Source organism: Cryptomeria japonica, chromosome 2 (genome assembly GCF_030272615.1).
Source record: "Cryptomeria japonica chromosome 2, Sugi_1.0, whole genome shotgun sequence".
Taxonomy (NCBI): Eukaryota; Viridiplantae; Streptophyta; class Pinopsida; order Cupressales; family Cupressaceae; genus Cryptomeria; species Cryptomeria japonica.
In genome coordinates this window covers 93,694,110-93,712,005 of record NC_081406.1, presented here as the reverse complement: position 1 = coordinate 93,712,005, position 17,896 = coordinate 93,694,110, and positions in this window count along the sequence as shown.

Here is a 17,896-nt window from a genome sequence, read left to right as displayed (position 1 = left end):
ATAGATTCAGATGTTTCTCAATCCATTAACTTGCTTGTTTTCTTCATTCAAACTGACTGGTAACAGTTTTACAGTCTCAATTTGATCTCTTTTCTAGGGTCGTACAAAGTCTGACATCCAACCCATGAACTTAGGGTTTGCAAGTACTTATAATACATTTTTCTCGGTCTGTGTGCCAAAATTAGGGCTCTCCATGCACAACAAGGGTCTAAGACCATTTTGGGTGGAAAAGTTGCTTGACAACTTTTAAAAGTTGTCATGCAACTTTTGCATCTTTTGAGCAAGTTTGCCATTGTTGCTTTTCATGACTCCTAAGCCTATTTTGGGCTATCCTAAGGACATCAACATGCCAAAAAGGCCTAACACACACTCCTGGCACACTCAACCTCTCCTGCACAAGAAACCACACAAACACTAAGGACCTGAAACTAGGACCTAGTCTAGCACACATGAGCTCATGGCTCTTATTCATGTACAATGGCTTCTAAAGAAGCATATCACCAACAAAACAAGAAAGGGAAAGAGTTTGGAAGGGTGCTCCTGCACCATACTCCCCCTCTGCACACAATTAAGAAAAAGAAGAAGAGATGAGAGTTGGGTCTATTCCAAGTGCCTTGAACCTGCTCTCCTCCACCCATGTAGCTTTAGATACTGGTTGATCTGCCCATTTCACTAAGTGCTCCATGTAGACCTGGTGTCTAGTGGACTTCTTCACTCTTTATTCCAAGATCTCCTCTGCTTCAGGCTTCTTCACCTGTGGTAAGACATTAACATCAAGGTCTTGCAGTACCTTGGCTTGGTTCTCAGTATGCCCTGCTATCTCACCCTTGTACATGATCAGGTCAGCTACATTAAAGACTGGTGATATAGCTAAATCTGAAGGCAGGTCAACTTTGTAGGCATTCTTACCATATTGCAACAAGATTCTTCAAGGTCCTACCCTTCTCATCTGCAGTTTAGTAGGCTTACCACCTTGCATCCTAGCTTTGCTCAAATGTACCATCACATAGTCACCCACCTTAAATTGAACTTCTCTCCTTTTCTCATCCACTTTGGCTTTCAGTTTTTGAGTGGATTCCAGGATGGCCTTCTTAACCTGCTCTTGTACTTCCTTGATGGTTTGAGTGAAGTCTTCTGCCTGCCCACTCTTCATTTCCAAACTACCAAGGTCTACCATAGACAACCTCAAAAGGACTTCTACCAGTGGTTCTATTCACACTGTCATTATATGCATACTCTTCTTGAGAAATGATTAGGTCCCATGTTTGGCCATACTCCTTAGTCAAACACCTCAGCAAGTTACCTAACACCCTATTGATGACTTCAGTTTGACCATCTGTTTGTGGATGGTAAGCTGAGCTAAATGACAAGTTAGTTCCTAGTCTCCTCCATAATGTTTGCCAAAAATGACCCATGAACTTGCTGTCCCTATCTGAAACAATGCTTAAAGGGAGTCCATGAATCCTAACAATCTCTTTGAAGAAGAGATGTGCAACATAGCTTGCATCATGTGTAGTCTTACATGGGATAAAATGACTCATCTTGGAAAATCTATCTACTACCACGTAGATGTTGTCCATACCTGTTTTAGTCTTGGGAAGTCCTACTACGAAGTCCATGCTTATACATTCCCAAGGTCTGTTTGGGACCGGTAATGGTTGATATAAACTAGCATTGCTTGATCCACCTTTTGCTCTTTGGCATACACCACATTGTTCTACATATCTTTTCACATCCCTTGGCAACTTAGGCCAATAGTAGTACCTTTATACTAAATCTAGGGTCTTATTAATCCCAAAGTGTCCACTCAAACTGCCATTATGTTTCTCTTGGATGAGGTTCTCCCTCATGGATCCTCTAGGTACACACAATTGGTTACCCCTGAACAAGAGACCATTTTGGAGAGTGTAATATGCATACTCACCATGGAAATGGTTCTCAAACTCTTTGCAAACCTTGTAAGCTGTTGAGAAATCTTCATCTCCTTCATAGAGGTCTTTGAAACCTTCTATTCCTATGCTCTGCAACTGTATCTCTTGAACTGTCAACAACTTCCTACTCAATGCATCTGCCACCTTGTTAAGGTGCCCCTTCTTATGCTTGATGGTGAAGGTGAAGGATTGGAGGTATTCCATCCATTTCAAATGCCTGTTGCTTAGCTTCTCTTGAGTGTTTATGTAACTCAATGCCTGATTGTCTATGAACACTACAAATTCTTTTGGAAGTAGGTAATGCCTCCATTTCTTAAGAGATTGCACTAATGCATACAACTCTAGGTCATAGGCTGAGTACTTCTTCTTTGCTTCATTAAGCTTCTCACTGAAAAATGCCACAGGTCTTCCCTCTTGACTCAATACACCACCTACTGCAATTCCACTTGCATCACACTCCAAAGTGAATAGCTTATGAAACATAGGTAGGAGAAGGATAGGTTTTGTGGCTACTTCCTGTTTCAACAATTGAAATGCTTTGTCTGCCTGCTTAGTTCATTCAAACTTAGTTTTAGGACCTCCTTTGATGGTGTCAAGGATTGGTGCACATATGCCACTAAAATTCCTCACAAATTTCCTATAGAATTGAGCTAATCCATGGAAACTTCTTACCTCAGTCCCTGTTTTAGGTGCAGGCCAATTCAAGATTGCCTCCACTTTGCTTGGATCCATCTTCAAGGTTCCTTTGGACACCACAAATCCTAAGTAAACTAGCTCTTGCTTCAAGAAGTCACACTTCTCAAGGTTGATGGATAGCTTCTCCTCATGCAACCTTTCTAAAACTAACCTCAAATACTCAAGGTGTTCTTCCTTGGTTCTGCTATAGATGAGAATGTCATCTAGGTACACCACCACAAATCTGCCTGTGAAGTCTTTCAACACCTCATTCATCAACCTCATGAAGGTGCTTGGAGCATTAGTAAGCCCAAATGGCATCACAAGCCATTCATATAATCCATCTGTGGTTTTAAAAGCAGTCTTCCACTCATCACCCTCCTTAATTCTTATCTGGTGATAACCACTTTTAAGGTCTAGCTTGGTAAAATACATAGCCCCTCCTAAACAGTCCATTAGATCCTCTATTCTAGGAATAGGAAACCTATACCGTATGGTAATCCTATTGATTACTCTTGAGTTAGTGCATAGTCTCCACTTACCTCCTTTTTTTTTCTGCTAGCACTACCAAGATTGCACATGGGCTGATGCTCTTCTTAATCAATCCTTGTTCCAATAACTCTTGCACTTGCCTTGCTACTTCCTTATTTTGATCAGGTGGGAGCTTATATGCAACCTTGTTAGGTAAGGATGCACCAAGAACAAAATCTATTTGATGACTTATAGACCTTCTAGGTGGGAGTGTTGCAGGTGCTCCATCACTCACTATATCCTTATACTCTTGCAACATGTGCTTCACCTCCTTGGGTGCTTTTGCCTACAACTTGTCTGCTTTCTCTTTTGGCTTCACAAAGATGGAACACTTCACTATCTCCTCCTCATGTAGCAAACTCAAGAATTCTTTACCAGTAGCCATTAAAACACTAGGTGTTTTTGAAGTGCCCTCTTCATCCTCTGTCAAAGACTGAATCTTGAAGGTCTTATTGTCCTTCTTAAAGGATATGGAGTTCTCCTCTCCATCATAGATCACCTTCTTGTCAAATTTCCAGGGTCTTCCTAGCAATAAGTGACATGCATCCATAGGCAACACATCACAAAGGATCTTGTCCTTGTATCCTCCAATAGAAAACTCTACCCAAGTCTGCTCATTGACTAGCACACTCTATCCTTTGTTCAACCAAGTCACTTTGTAAGGATTGGTGTGGGGTATTCTTGTGAGTTTCAACTTCCTGACTGCCTCTTCTAAGATGATGTTGTCAGTTGAGCCTGTATCAACTATCACCTTGCACACTTTACCAAGAACTTTGCATCTCACCTAAACAATGCTCTCCTATGTTTGGGTTCCTCCTTAACTGGTTGTCTGATCAAAATCCCATTGAACATCAGATTCTCTCCAACTTCTGATTCAATCTAGTCCACATCTAGTGTCTTGCTGCTTGAAGAGTCTTCTTGTGCATAAAAAACCCTCTTTCCACTGTTTGATGAGGTAGGCCTGTCAGGGCATCTATATGTCGGGTGTCCCAATTGTCCATAATTGTAACACTTCATAGTTGCAAAATAGGAGTTACCTCTACCGGTACCTCTACCCCTATTTGGACCACCTTGTGCACCTCTTCCTCTAGAATGTCCTCCTTTGATATTGGTTTCACTACCATGCTCAGTCAACTTGGCTTCTCCTTGGTTGCTTGGCTCATTTGTCTTGCTTTGGTAACCACCTCGGTGATTCACTTGGTCTCTACCTCTGCCTCTACCCCTATTATTGGAGTCTCCTTTCCTTTTGTTCCTCTCTTCTACCTTGACAACAAGCTGATGACATTTCTGCACAGTAGTAGGAGTCCATAGGCTTATCTCCTCCTGAATGTTCCACTTTAGGCCGCTTAGATACCTAGCCACCTTGATAGATTCATCTTCTTGGACCTTTGATCTAAGACAAAGTTTTTGAAACTCTTCGGTGTAGGAGGTTACATCAAGATCTTTCTGCTTCAATCCTTGTCTCTTCTTATGAAGTTGGATTTCATAATCCTCTGGTAAGTAGTTCTCCTTAATCTTACTCACCATAGCTTTTCAATTTGCAATAGGTAGCTTCCCCATGCTAACCCTTTCTTCTTGTAGGTACTTCCACCATGTCAAAGTTGCTCCCCTTAATCTTGATTTGGCAACTTTAACCTTCTAAGCCTCTGTCACTCCTTCACACTCAAAGTGGTTTTCCATATCCTCAATCCATTCCATAACAGTGTCTATGTCCATTCTTCCATTGAAATATGGCAATCCTTCAAAAGCTTTGGTGTTCAAAGCCTTGATAGCTTTCACAAAAGGTTCTTCATTGAACAAGGGATCTGGTTCAGGAATTATGTCATCTATGTCTATAGTTCTCTTGCCTTTACTCTTGGTGTCTTCATTCCAAGGTTCATGTGTTCTTTGATCCACCACTTCCTGCAGTTTATCCCTTATCTCACTCATTGCTGCTTCAAGGAGTCTATTTTTCTCCTTCTGCTCTTCTACTTCTCTAGCCAGCTCTGCATTAGTAACCATTCTTCTCTCCCCTATTGATTCACTAGTATATAGAGACATACACAGTTCAGCAAGTCTTTAACAAGCTCTAATACCAATTTGATGGGATGGGGTTTGGGATAGACTAGCCTAGTCTATGCTCCTGGATCCTTCCCTAGGATCAACTAGTGTTCTCTCCACACCCTAGGGTCTCTAGGACTTCCCTTCTGCTTGAGGAATCCCCTGACCTTTCCCAATCCACCCACCAATGAGTTGCCTTGCTGCTCCTAAGGTCTCACCTACACATGAGACTCAAACCCCTTACTATGGCTAATAAGGGCTAAGGTTTGCTTCACACTTTCCAAGGTCTTAGCAAGGTTAAATCAGGTCTTAAACCATGTTTTACATCCCTCCATTTTCTCCCAAGAAGTTGCTACCTTCATCGTTTCTACCGATTTCACTATTTTGTGTTTTTGCTTACAAAACAGGGCTACAAGGATTAGGACCAATTAGGCCTCCTAACTGGTCCTCTAGGGCTTTCTCTCACAAACGATGCATACACAACCCTAACTCCCAAAATGGACTGCCATTCAATTGGCAAGGGCTTAAGGATTTCCTAGGTTTTGGGCCTCCAAGTGGCCGTACAGTGCCTAGGGCGAATTTTGGGGTTTTTAAGGGTTTTTGTGAGGGTTTTGTGGTCTACCTGGGTCACAGTGAAGGTTTTGTGTGTTAGCCACCTTGTTTGAATTGGTGGAGGCTCCTCCTTCACACCAATGATGCTTCAAACACTCCTTTTCACTTCCTCCAAAGGATGTACTCTCCTCTATCCAACCTCTCCTAATCGGGCACTGTCCAGTCTTGCCTAGGAGTAGGTCTTTGCTTGGCCTTCCTACATATTCAAGGGCCCTTCTTGTTTTGCAATATGGTACAAGGTCTACACTCTCATTCCCCATGGTTTCATGGTGGTTCCACAATGGGGAATGGAGTTAAGACTTCATTTACACAATCCTATCCAAAACTGGACAGTAAGAAGACAGTTTTCAAACTATTTACAAACTTATTCAATCTACAAGTAAAAACCTAAACTAATTGCTTGAAATGAAAGTATTTACACCATGACAAACATTCCACACAGATTTAGATGTTTCTCAATCCATTAACTTGCTTGTTTTCTTCATTCAAACTGACTGGTAACAATTTTACAGTCTCAGTCTGATCTCTTTTCTAGGGCCGTACAAAGTCTGACATCCAACCCATGAACTTAGGGTTTGCAAGTACTTATACTACCTTTTCCTTGGTATGTGTGCCAAAATTAGGGCTCTCCATGCACAACAAGGGTCTAAGACCATTTTGGCTGGAAAAGTTGCTTGACAACTTTTAAAAGTTGTCATGCAACTTTTGCATCTTTTGAGCAAGTTTGCCATTGTTGCTTTTCATGACTCCTAAGCCTATTTTGGGCTATCCTAAGGACATCAACATGCCAATAAGGCCTAACACACACTCCTGGCACACTCAACCTCTCCTGCACAAGAAACCACACAAACACTAAGGACCTGAAACTAGGACCTAGTCTAGCACACATGAGCTCATGGCTCTTATTCATGTACAATGGCTTCTAAAGATGCATAACACCAACAAAACAAGAAAGGGAAAGAGTTTGGAAGGGTGCTCCTGCACCAGATATGTACCATAGGCACTTACCTATGTATCACCGTTGTGTATGTGAGATGAAGGTTGAATTAAGCCTTTAGTTTTTTCTCATGAATTAGGACAATTATGAGAACATATAACTTGTAAAAAGTGAATAATTTGTCTCACTCTAAAGTGGCAAGAGTAAGTGAAAAATGTGGAAGAAAATTGTACATGTCAATAAAAATATAATTTAGATCAAATATAACCACAAGATATATTGCATTTATTTTTGCTTCCAATGGGATCCTTTTCTTTGATATCACAATAAATAAGTGTGATATGATCCTCTATGTATCTTTGTAAATAATTTTATAGATAATAGTGGTGCTTGTAATGTAATCTTGGGTAACTCATCTTTTCTTGCTCTTGAGATGCATCCTCTATAACAATTACCTCATTTTGGTTCCCATCATGTATATTTGTAAGCATATATATAACTATAAAGTGTTCCATTGATGTGTAGTTGTTTGTAGACCTTATCTTTTTATTCATTGTGTGTTCCATATAATGTGGTAGATGTAGATGGGTGAGTTAAAGCTAACAAGGTCTCAAAATAATACTAAAGTGGAGAAAATTTGCCTAAGAAATAGAGCTAGTTGTATTTGAGATAATAATTTGCATTACTTGTAAAACCAAATGAATATGGTGTAAAAAGATTCAAAATGTAATGCTATATTTTTCATTTTTCAGGTGTGTAGTTTATTTTAATATCCAAATGATGGAAGTTGGTTAAGTGAAGTGAAAAAAATTACTCTGATGAATGTAAAAATATGTGTATAGAAATGGCTTATGGATTTGGTCAATGTAAATATATTTCAAAATAGTTTGGAAACAAATACAACTAATGTTAAGAAGTGATATGGATATTTTGATAAATTTTTATCAAATATCTTTTGGCGACTACAAGATCATCATGGGCCATCAAGTTGAATTTTTGGTCCATCAAGACTAGATATCTAATTTGTGTGGTTAAAAGTGGTCACGTTTTTTCTAAAATTAGCTAAGTCTAAACTTGGATGCATAACTCAAAATTTGAAGGAGTAAAACAAGAATTATAGTATTGTGTGTCTATTTTCTAAACTATTAAGGTATTTAAAAATAGCTAAGATCAAGAAGACATGAAAGAGTCTATTTTTTTATTGAACTAAAATATAACATGCACTTAATATGAATCCCCTATTTTTTATTGTGTCAAATATTTTTTTAAACTAATTTCTTGTCAGATAGCTAGGAGCTAGTAGTACAAGTTGTATATGTTTTTTTAAAAATTTATTAAATTAGCTTTTTTTTATATATTAAATATCGAGAGACCAAAATAAGGAGAGTTTATACAAAAATGAGGATGGGAGGCAAAGCCTCAACCATTAACCAGTGGGATTATCCGACTGAACAATGACAACCTCCTACGAAAAAAAGAGTTACGAGAGAGAGTATATACAGTGAACCATATACATCAACTAGAGGCTACTGGACACCTATTGCAGAATCTCATCCTGGTTTTCCATCCATGTTGTCCATCCTTGTGGCCCTTCCATCCACACCACCTTCTTCCGCTTCAGGACCTGGGTAAACATTTCGAGCTTATCAAAGTAGGGACCTCTATTGTCCCTGAGTTCGTTGATCAGTTTCTTTAGAGCCTCATCGAATGCAGTTTGGTTCTCCGCAATTCTATCCCATTCAAAGCCATCCTTCATCTCATATATGAACATGGTTGCCCGACCATCCCTGAGGAAATGCAATAGCTTCTCCCTCTCAACATTCATCAAAAAACATACCTACACATCAATTTTATAACGTGTGAGTTTCTTAAAAAACCCAATAAGAGTCCTATCAGTACATTGGAATTTTTCCTCATTTCTAAGCTTCCAAATAAACCAAAGTATGAAAGAAGAGAGAATTTTCCAAAATAGGTTAGCATCCTTCTTGAGGCCATGAATGAATCCAACAATAATATCAAGAGTACAAACATGTTCAGTAATGGAAATTCCAAACATCAGCCAGACCTCTCTGGCAAAAATTCAATAAAAAAAATGTGTCGCATAGTGTAAAGCGGAAAAAATCGAACCCTAGTTGTTCTCCCCTCCCCAACTCCAAGGAGAGAGAAGGGAGAGTCACTAGGGTTGATGGTTTTCACTTAGGGGAGACTTTACATTCAAAAGAGTGGTTGAAACCCACAAGATCCAATCCCACGCAATGCAAGATTGGATTCTAAATGAGTTTCAAGGGTTAAAACATCAAGGATGCCCTCTTTTGTAAAGAATGTAGATAGAAAGATTGAACTAGGAGTGCATGTAAAGTAGGAAATATTTGCTTATAAACAGAGATAGGGATATGGGATGAAGCTGCGGACCTAGAATTAGCAGTAAGATGTTGAGACGGTGTTGTTCTGCAAATTTGAGCAAAAGTTGACGGGACTATGGCACCCGGCGTGCACACGATCCTCCGCAAAATCCGCGAAACGAAGGGGGATCTGTTCGTCTCTGCACAAGGATTCCAGATCTCCAATTACAGTCACATACCTGCAACCTACACACAGAAAAGAGAGGATGATTGGGGGGTTAGGGATGAGGGGTTTGCCTTTAGGTCAAACCCCGGTTTTGGAATTAACCAAGAAATGAGAATGCTGTAAATGTAAATGTTTGTAATGTAAACAAGTACTGATACCTTGTTGTAAGAATGTTTGTATTCTTACATGCAAAGGTGTAATGTAAGTAGTATGTTGTATGTTGTATGTGATCTCCTCTTCAATGGTTGAATCCTTGTCTTGAATGCAACACTTAGCCTTGAATGGAGACTTAGAATGCTCAATTGCTTGAAGGAATGCTTGAATGCTTGAATGTTTGAATATCGCTTCCGCGTCTTGCTCTTGCTTATTTCCTTTTTTCGACCTCCTCAAATGGGAGAGGAAATGTAGTTTATATACTTGTCAATTACGGTTGATAGACTGATTTTTCCAACCTTGGGCCGACCGGGAAATAATATTTTCCAATTTGCAAACTTAAAGACCCAATGCCCACAAGAGACCGGGCCCAAAATAGGGCCAGGGACCAGGGTGCTGGGTGCCATGGTCCTGGGGGACCAGGGCGCTGGGCGCCCTAGTCCTGAAGGACTAGGGTGCTGGGCGCCATGGTCCCACCTCCCAGGACAGCAGGGTGCAAGGAGGGATCAGGCCAGGGTGCAGAAAAATGCAGTTTTTGGTGTTATAAGCAAGTTTCGAGGTCTCCATTCAGGTTAAACGTTGCACCGCCATTGTGAAGACCCAAATGCAGTCAAAATTGCAAGTGTCGCAGTTTTAGGATGCTACATTTAGCCCGCACTTTAGCGGGAGTATAAGCGTACGCTCATACTTCCGGTAAAGTACAAGGAAACAACATTGAAAAGCTTTCACCACGTCAAGGAGGCAAGATACACCCAGCCCCCATTGGACTAAGGATCTTACGACTTCGATTGACAAAGTAAAAGGGAAGATCATGAGGGAGAACCATGACTGTCAGTAGTAAGGTTCCCTCACTATGAGTCATGTAAGAAAGATATCAAAAATTTTCAAGGCAAAGCTAAATTTGTTAAGAAATTTTCAAGTATCTTGAAAAGATATGAACGGGATGTATGCCACCCTACGTTAAAGTGATCGCACACGCCTCACCGGGGGTGATTGCTTTAAGGTAGTGATACATATAAGAAATGAGAAAGGAGCACGTTATCACAACGATTTAGCCCCCAAGTGTGAGATAAGCCCAAGGATAATAGACACAAAACACAAAGCACAAGGTGACTTCACTTTCCTCAGGGTCAGTATGCTGTATGATAATTCATGTATATCATATGTATGTATGCATAATTGTTCTTCATTCCCCAATCAAGGAAGGTCACCTAGAAGAAGGGAACACATGTGTCTTTTGAGTCAACATGAGAGAGACCAAAAGAGATCTCAATGTTTTGCATCGTCCTCAAGTAGACAACACTAAGGACAACAAATAGAAGAATGAGAATAACACATAGAAGAAGTAACAAAAGAGAGGAGGAGAGAATCTGCTATGCTAATGAACTAGTCTAGCACGTCATCTACCCCCCGATCTTGCTGATCAATATTTCGGGAAGGTAGGAAACACGCTAGAGGAGGAACATCCAACATAGCAGATGGAGCTATCACAAGATCCAAACAAGGGCTATGTTCATACCCCAAGCCACGTCGTTCTTGTCTAGGAGCTAGGATAAGTGCTTTAGAAAATTCGTTTGATAGATGGTTATCAACATCAACATATTCATATTCACTATCAGAATGAACATGAGTAACATTTTCATCATGAATAATATTTTCATCTATATCATCATCAAGATTTATAAAAATAGGATTTTTAACTCGCATAGGATCAAGACCATCATGCATCTTATGTTTAGGAGATTTCGGCTCAATCGTCGGCTGAGGAGAAAATGGAATAATACTGGCTGAAGGTGTTTTTGGGGATTGCAAAGTTTGAGAAGCAGCTGCCTGATCTCTAAGACGACACTTTTGTCGGCGTTCATGTGCAGAACGATTTCGTCTAGTCTTAGTAGGAAGTTGCGAAGATTGAGGAGGAGGAATGTTCTCATCCTTATCACTTGGGTGTTTAGGTTGTGGTCTCTTAGGTTGAACAATAGGAGAAGAGGAAGGTCTCTTCTCTCCATAAGAGGAAGGAGGAGGAACTGCTCCATATAAGGGAGGAATATTTGGTTTAGGAAGGAGACCAAGCCCCTCATGACGAGGAGGTATAGGTCTACTTTTAGGAAGTTTATTAGATATAGGCATAGTCACATTCATAGGAATGGGTTGGGAATTTTCTTGAGGAAAGACATTAGTTTTATCTTTCAAAGGAAGAACTTCCTTCTCAAGAATGATAGGAATGTCAAGTTTGGGTGTTCTAGGTTCACTTAGAGAAAGGATCATATCTTTTTTCCACTTTTGATAATATTTGAAAAGATGATCACTTCGCGGTGGGAGAGATTGGAATTGTTTAGGCCAAAAATAATCAATAGGAACACTAGAAGTTCTTTCAGCTGGTTTAAAGAGGCTATGATTGACAGTAACAACTTCACCATTATGGGGAAATTTCAAACACTTGTGAATAGGAGAAGTAATAGCTTTCATGGAAGATAGCCAAGGATAGCCTAGCTTCACACGAAATTGTTCGGACGATGGAATAATAGCAAAGCTCACATTAAGGGATTTGTTATGAACTTCAATAGGTAATGTAATAAAACCAATTGCAGGAGAAGAAAATGCATCAAATAGTTTCACAACCACATTTGTTTCATCATAGATCACTTGATTCAATTGCAAAGTAAAAAGAAATTCTTTAGTAATGACATTAACCATACAAGAAGGATCAATAAGCACTCCACGACAAGGTGTATTCTTGACTTTTGCAACTATATATAAAGGACCATCAAGTGCCCTGATAGTTTCAATAGAATCAAAGGTGATGGAAGGTTCTTTAGGGATTTTCTGCTGCTCTACAAAGTTAATCACATTCGGAGCCATAGATGCAAGATCATCAGGTGAGACAGAGGAATCATTAGTATCAATCGCATTAGAGGTATGAGAAGGAAATGGATCAGTAAAGATCTGAAGATTTTGGTTAGGAGGAGCTACAGATGTGTTGCCTTTATCATTCACACCAGAAACAGAGATAGTATTATTATCAATCAAATCTTGAATTTTACCCTTTAAAGAAAAACATTTTTCAGTATCATGCCCAGGATGACGATGAAATTGACAAAAAGATTTGTTATCAAAATAGGGTGAGTTAATCTTTGCAGGGTCTATTTGCCTTATAGGAGGAAGAGTAAGCACATTTTGTTCCAATAACTTATTCATAATACTATGCAATGATTCATTCAAAGGAGTAAACTTTCTTTCTTTCTTGAAAAACTTAGAAATAGGAGGCACACCTGATGCTGCATTCACATTGTTGTTGATGATGTTTTCATTGAATTTAATAGACTCTCTTTTCGGTTTAAACTTCCCAAATGGTTGTTGACTACTATCACCCTTATCACTCGGAGCCATAGGATTTGCTTGTTCCATTTGACTCACAGTAAGTTGATAATTGTGAAGAGTTGCGCACAACTATTGGAAAGAAGTAAACTCAGAAAACAGAAGTTTTTCTCTAATGTCTTTTTGTAAATTAGAAATAAAGATTCTTTGAATATCATTGTCAGGTACTGGAAAAGAAATTTGAGCATACAAATGCTTATATCTACTGTAGACACTCAAAATTGTCATGTCTAATTAAATAAATATTTTATTTATTTAATTATCTAAGCCTAATTCTTCTATTAATTAAATAAATTTTTATTTATTTAATTAATTCATTTATCCTCTTCTAGCCTTATTTCTCATTTAAATAAATACATTTATTTATTTAAATTATCCCTTTCCTAAATTAAATAAATATTTTATTTATTTAATTGTCCTAATTCTTCTATTAATTAAATAAATCTTTATTTATTTAATTAATTCATTAGCTTTTTCTACCCATGACACATGTCATTCATCTCTTAATTCATACACTACCTACCTCTTTCATTATTTTGGTATTTCTTCTACCTACCCTCTAATCCTAGCCGACCTCTCTTTTTACACCTCTCAATCTTAACCCTCCATTTCCTATTGTGTCTTCTATTTAAGGAGATGCTTTCTTCATGGTCAAACCCTAATGATTGATTTTGGAGTACTTGGCTACACTACGATCCTACTTGCAACCACATTCCGTTCTTTGTTGAGCTCTTGTGCATACAAAAATCTGAGAGCAAATATATCAAGCAAGATCAATAGAGATAGGAAGAATGGAGATCAAAACCCTATTGGACATGTGATGGTATAATCTTTTTGATTTCATTTGATTTGCATTGTCTTAGGTAATCTTCATATGTTATGGTGGATCTTTGTTGATTGTTAGGCTAGGGTTTGGTGGTTGAATTCATTTAGCCTTTCAATATTGTTATTATTGTTATCCATTTTCACCATATACATTTTGGCATGTCCGGTGGGACTCTTGTCCCTTTGCATTTAACATTGTGTTGCAGATTTCGCATTTTTGAAGTTGCAGATCGGACAATTTTCGACGACATTTTAGGTTTTTCTGCGTCTGCGAGCGTTTGGATCGCGTTTTTGTGTTTCAGAAGCGTCTGCAATATCTTGAATCGCGTCTGTGTTGTTGCCAGATTTTATTTTTGCAGGTTTCTGGAATCACGTCTGTGAATTAAAACCGCGTCTGTGATTGATCTTATCGCGTCTGTGTTCGGGAATAGTGTCTGCGGTATCCAAGCGCGTCTGTGAATTACAGAACCGCGTCTGTGTCATACAGACACGTCTGTGTTTGGTATAACTGCGTCTGTGTTTTCTGTTTTGCGAATTTGTCAATTTTCTTTGATTCGGGTTTTCGGATTTTGTGCTTAGAGTTTCAGATCTGGTTTATTTTCGGCTAACCCTTGCAGATCTAGCTAACCAAGTTTGTGCAGCTTGCTTTGGAGGCAAAAACGTTTTGTTGAAGGCCCCTTTTCACAAAGTCTTTTTGGGTTTTCTAAAATTTACCTAACTTGTGTGCTTGCAGGAAGGGTTGATCATTTGAAACAACCCAAACTACTAACAATTTTGTTGCAGGGCCTTAGCTAGGATTTTGTAGTTTTGTTGTGTGCCTTGATTTCATAGACTAGCAAACACTTCAATTGGTGCACTAAAATTGAATCATTGTCTTTTGTGTCTTGAGCAATAGGCTCTTTTTGTTCAATCTTTAGAGGGCCTGTCTTCCCGTGTGGTCATTAGGACTACTAGTGAGAAGAGAACGACCCAAGTGGTAGCGAGGAAAACCCACCTCTTCCGAACCACTATAATCAAATGTATTCATGGTGAAAACTATGGATAATGTGTGCTGATTAGTTCATACCGACACTATGTCTCCCCATAAACCCGTTTGATCAAATTTATTTGATCATTTGTAGGGCGTAACCCCTACCGGCTGGGAGCCTTCTGTATTTACAGAGCTGAAAGTACCGCATGTATGGCCACACGAGTGGATGCCCTTACTAGCACCTTTTTGTTTTAGAAGCCCAAATCCTTCTAGTTGTTGGGGCAGGAGGTCGGACCTCTGGTAGCGGCCCACACACATACGGTTCTTAGTAGAGATACAAAGTTCGCCATGGGGAGTTTTCATGGGGACTGATGCTTGGCTGACCCAAGAAGTGAGTGCTGAGGGTGGAGCCAGTGAGGTCAAGCATCTAAGTATCCACTCTGAATAGCGTAGCCTCGGGGGTAAAACCCTATGTGGGATTAACAACTATTGTCTTGGCCAGCCCTAAGATTTGTGCTTGTCTTATGCTAAACACTCAAACATTCAAGACAAAACAACAAAACATTGTGCCTTTTGTGTCTTCAAGTGTATGCAAAACTTTTTACATCAAACAACACAATTTTGGAGTCTAAACAGTTTGCAAACATTGGGTCATCAAAATTGTGTCCTCTTGTCACGAAAAAACAGTCAAACAGTCGGATTTGGTCACAACAAAACAACTTCACACATTGGAAAAATTGCACTAAGGTTACAGAAACGCGTCTGTGTCTGTTTTAACCGCGTCTGCGTCATATAAGCGCGTCTGTGAAGGGCAGAATAGCGTCTGTGTTTTCAATAGCGTCTGTGTCAAATAGAGAGGTGTCTGTGTCTGGGAATCGCGTCTATGAAGTATACAGAGGCGTCTGTGTCAGGAATTGAAAACTTTAATAGTCCAGCAAACAAAAGAAAATCAGTTTCGGCATACTTGAGCTTCCTAGGTTGTCTCTTCAGGTTTCATCTAGCATTCAACCTGTCTTTGGGTGTCACACAGCCCATCATTGCTTCACATCTCACTTTACAGTCACATTTGTCTAAACTTGAGTCAAAAGGTCACTTGCTTGTCCTCATCATACTTTGTCAACACACTACATACAACAACACTTTGCTAAGTGGTCCCTCATCAAGGTTTCTTACCTTTGGGTCTCATTTGGTTTTACTTAGAGTCAAGGTCAACTTACCTCATCAAGAGAAACTATCCTCTCTTTGGAAGTCACACCTACTCTACTACATACATACTTGGTCTTACACTTTGGACATTACAAGTACACTTCAGACTCATTTACATTTCATCCAACTCTTGGTCTTCCATACTCTTTCCATTTTTCATCTAGTCTCACACATCTTGGTCAATACCTAGTTCATGGTTGAAACCCGTCTTCAAAAATCTAGGAGAGAAACTAAAGAGGCTCAAGAGTCCGCAAACATGAGTTCTTATGAGTATGACAATGATATCTTTTTCAATTCTGATCATACTACATTACCTGACATGGATGTTTATAGAAATATTCCAAATGTTGAGAACGTGGACACTATAAACAACAATGCTACACAAAATGACAATGTGGACAACTTTTCAATACATTCAGTAGATGTGGAAGAATCCATTATGAATCCCCATTTCAATCGATTGGTTGAGGAAATAATGAGGAGGGATAGACAATACTTCTTACAAATGATGGCACAAAGTGGAGCCAAGATACCTCATGATTTTGACATGTCTCAAATAATGGAACATAGACCTTTGCAACAACCTCACTCCAATATGGATCAAAGGAGATCTAATAGTGGAGGAAATAGAGGACCACACATGGTACCTGAATCACCATCAGCTTTGCTTCAAAAACCAGAGGTCCCACATACACATGGTCAAACATATGATACTCACCTTCGCAGACCATTATGGAAGTCTTATGGAGAAAAATATGCTCAATCACATATCAATGCTAAGGATCAACCACCAAAACAATTGGATGTTCAAAGGCATGCTCAAAATTTGGACACAAGGAAACCTCATGTCAAATTTGGGGGCAACACAATGGAACATGACATGCCTGTAGAGTATGGTATACATGCACAAAATAGATATGGTGTTCCTCAACATGAATCTATACCAAGTGGTCCATATACGGAGCATCACTATAGACCTCCTCCATATGAACATGTGTATGACCAATATCATCCATATATGCAACATGCTCCTCCTCCAATGGGTGCCTCAAGCATGGGGTATGGTCCAAGAAGTCGATCTCCACCTAAGAGCAATTTGGAACAACAAATCAGGGACTTACAAAAGAAAATGGAAGACATAAATACACCAAAGCCAACATATACAATGAGAGACATATGTCCTTATCCATTTGACAAGAGCATTTTAATGCCTCCTTTTCCTACACACTTGGTGACACCAAAATTTGACAAATATAGAGGGAGAGGAGACCCCAAGGCACATATAAGACAATTCTTCACAGCTTGCATTGAGGTAGCGGCAGAAGAGACATACTTGATGAGGTTGTTCCCACAGAGCTTAGGAGATCAAGCTATGGAATGGTTTTCTCAACTACCTCCTGGTATTAAGTCATGGGGCGACTTAGCAGAGGCATTCATTCAGCATTTCTCTTACAACATAGAAACAGATGTCTCAGTTACTACCTTGTGCAATACGAAACAAAAGGAAGGAGAATCTTTCACAACATTTTTACAGAGATGGAGAAATTTAGCTAGTAGATGCTCTTGCGAAATTCCACAAAAACAAATGGTAGAGATGTTCAAACAAAATGTTAACAAAGACATTGGCTATGATCTAAGGAAAGCTTGTTTGTCCACCTTCAAGGATGTCATTGAAAAAGGCTTAGCGACAGAAAAGGTCTTAATTGAACAAAGAGTCATCAAAATATTCAAGGAAAACAAAGATGACTTTAAAGGAAAAGACAAGCCAAGATTTTGGAATAAAAACAAGAACACAGTCAATGATGGTGTTGTTGATGCCAATACAGTGAGACCCAAGTTCATCTTTTCAGGATCAAGTTCTACAAACAATCAAGTGAATACTCAAACAACTTCCAGACCACGAAGGAAGTACACTCCATTGGGAGAACCACTTGAATCAGTCTTCAAAAAGCTAGTGGCAAACAAAGTGATCACAGTTCCAGATTTTCCTCCATATGAACCAAAGGTCAAACCAAATTGGTGGAATGATGATGAGTATTGTGAGTTTCATAAGAGCAAGGGTCATATGACAGG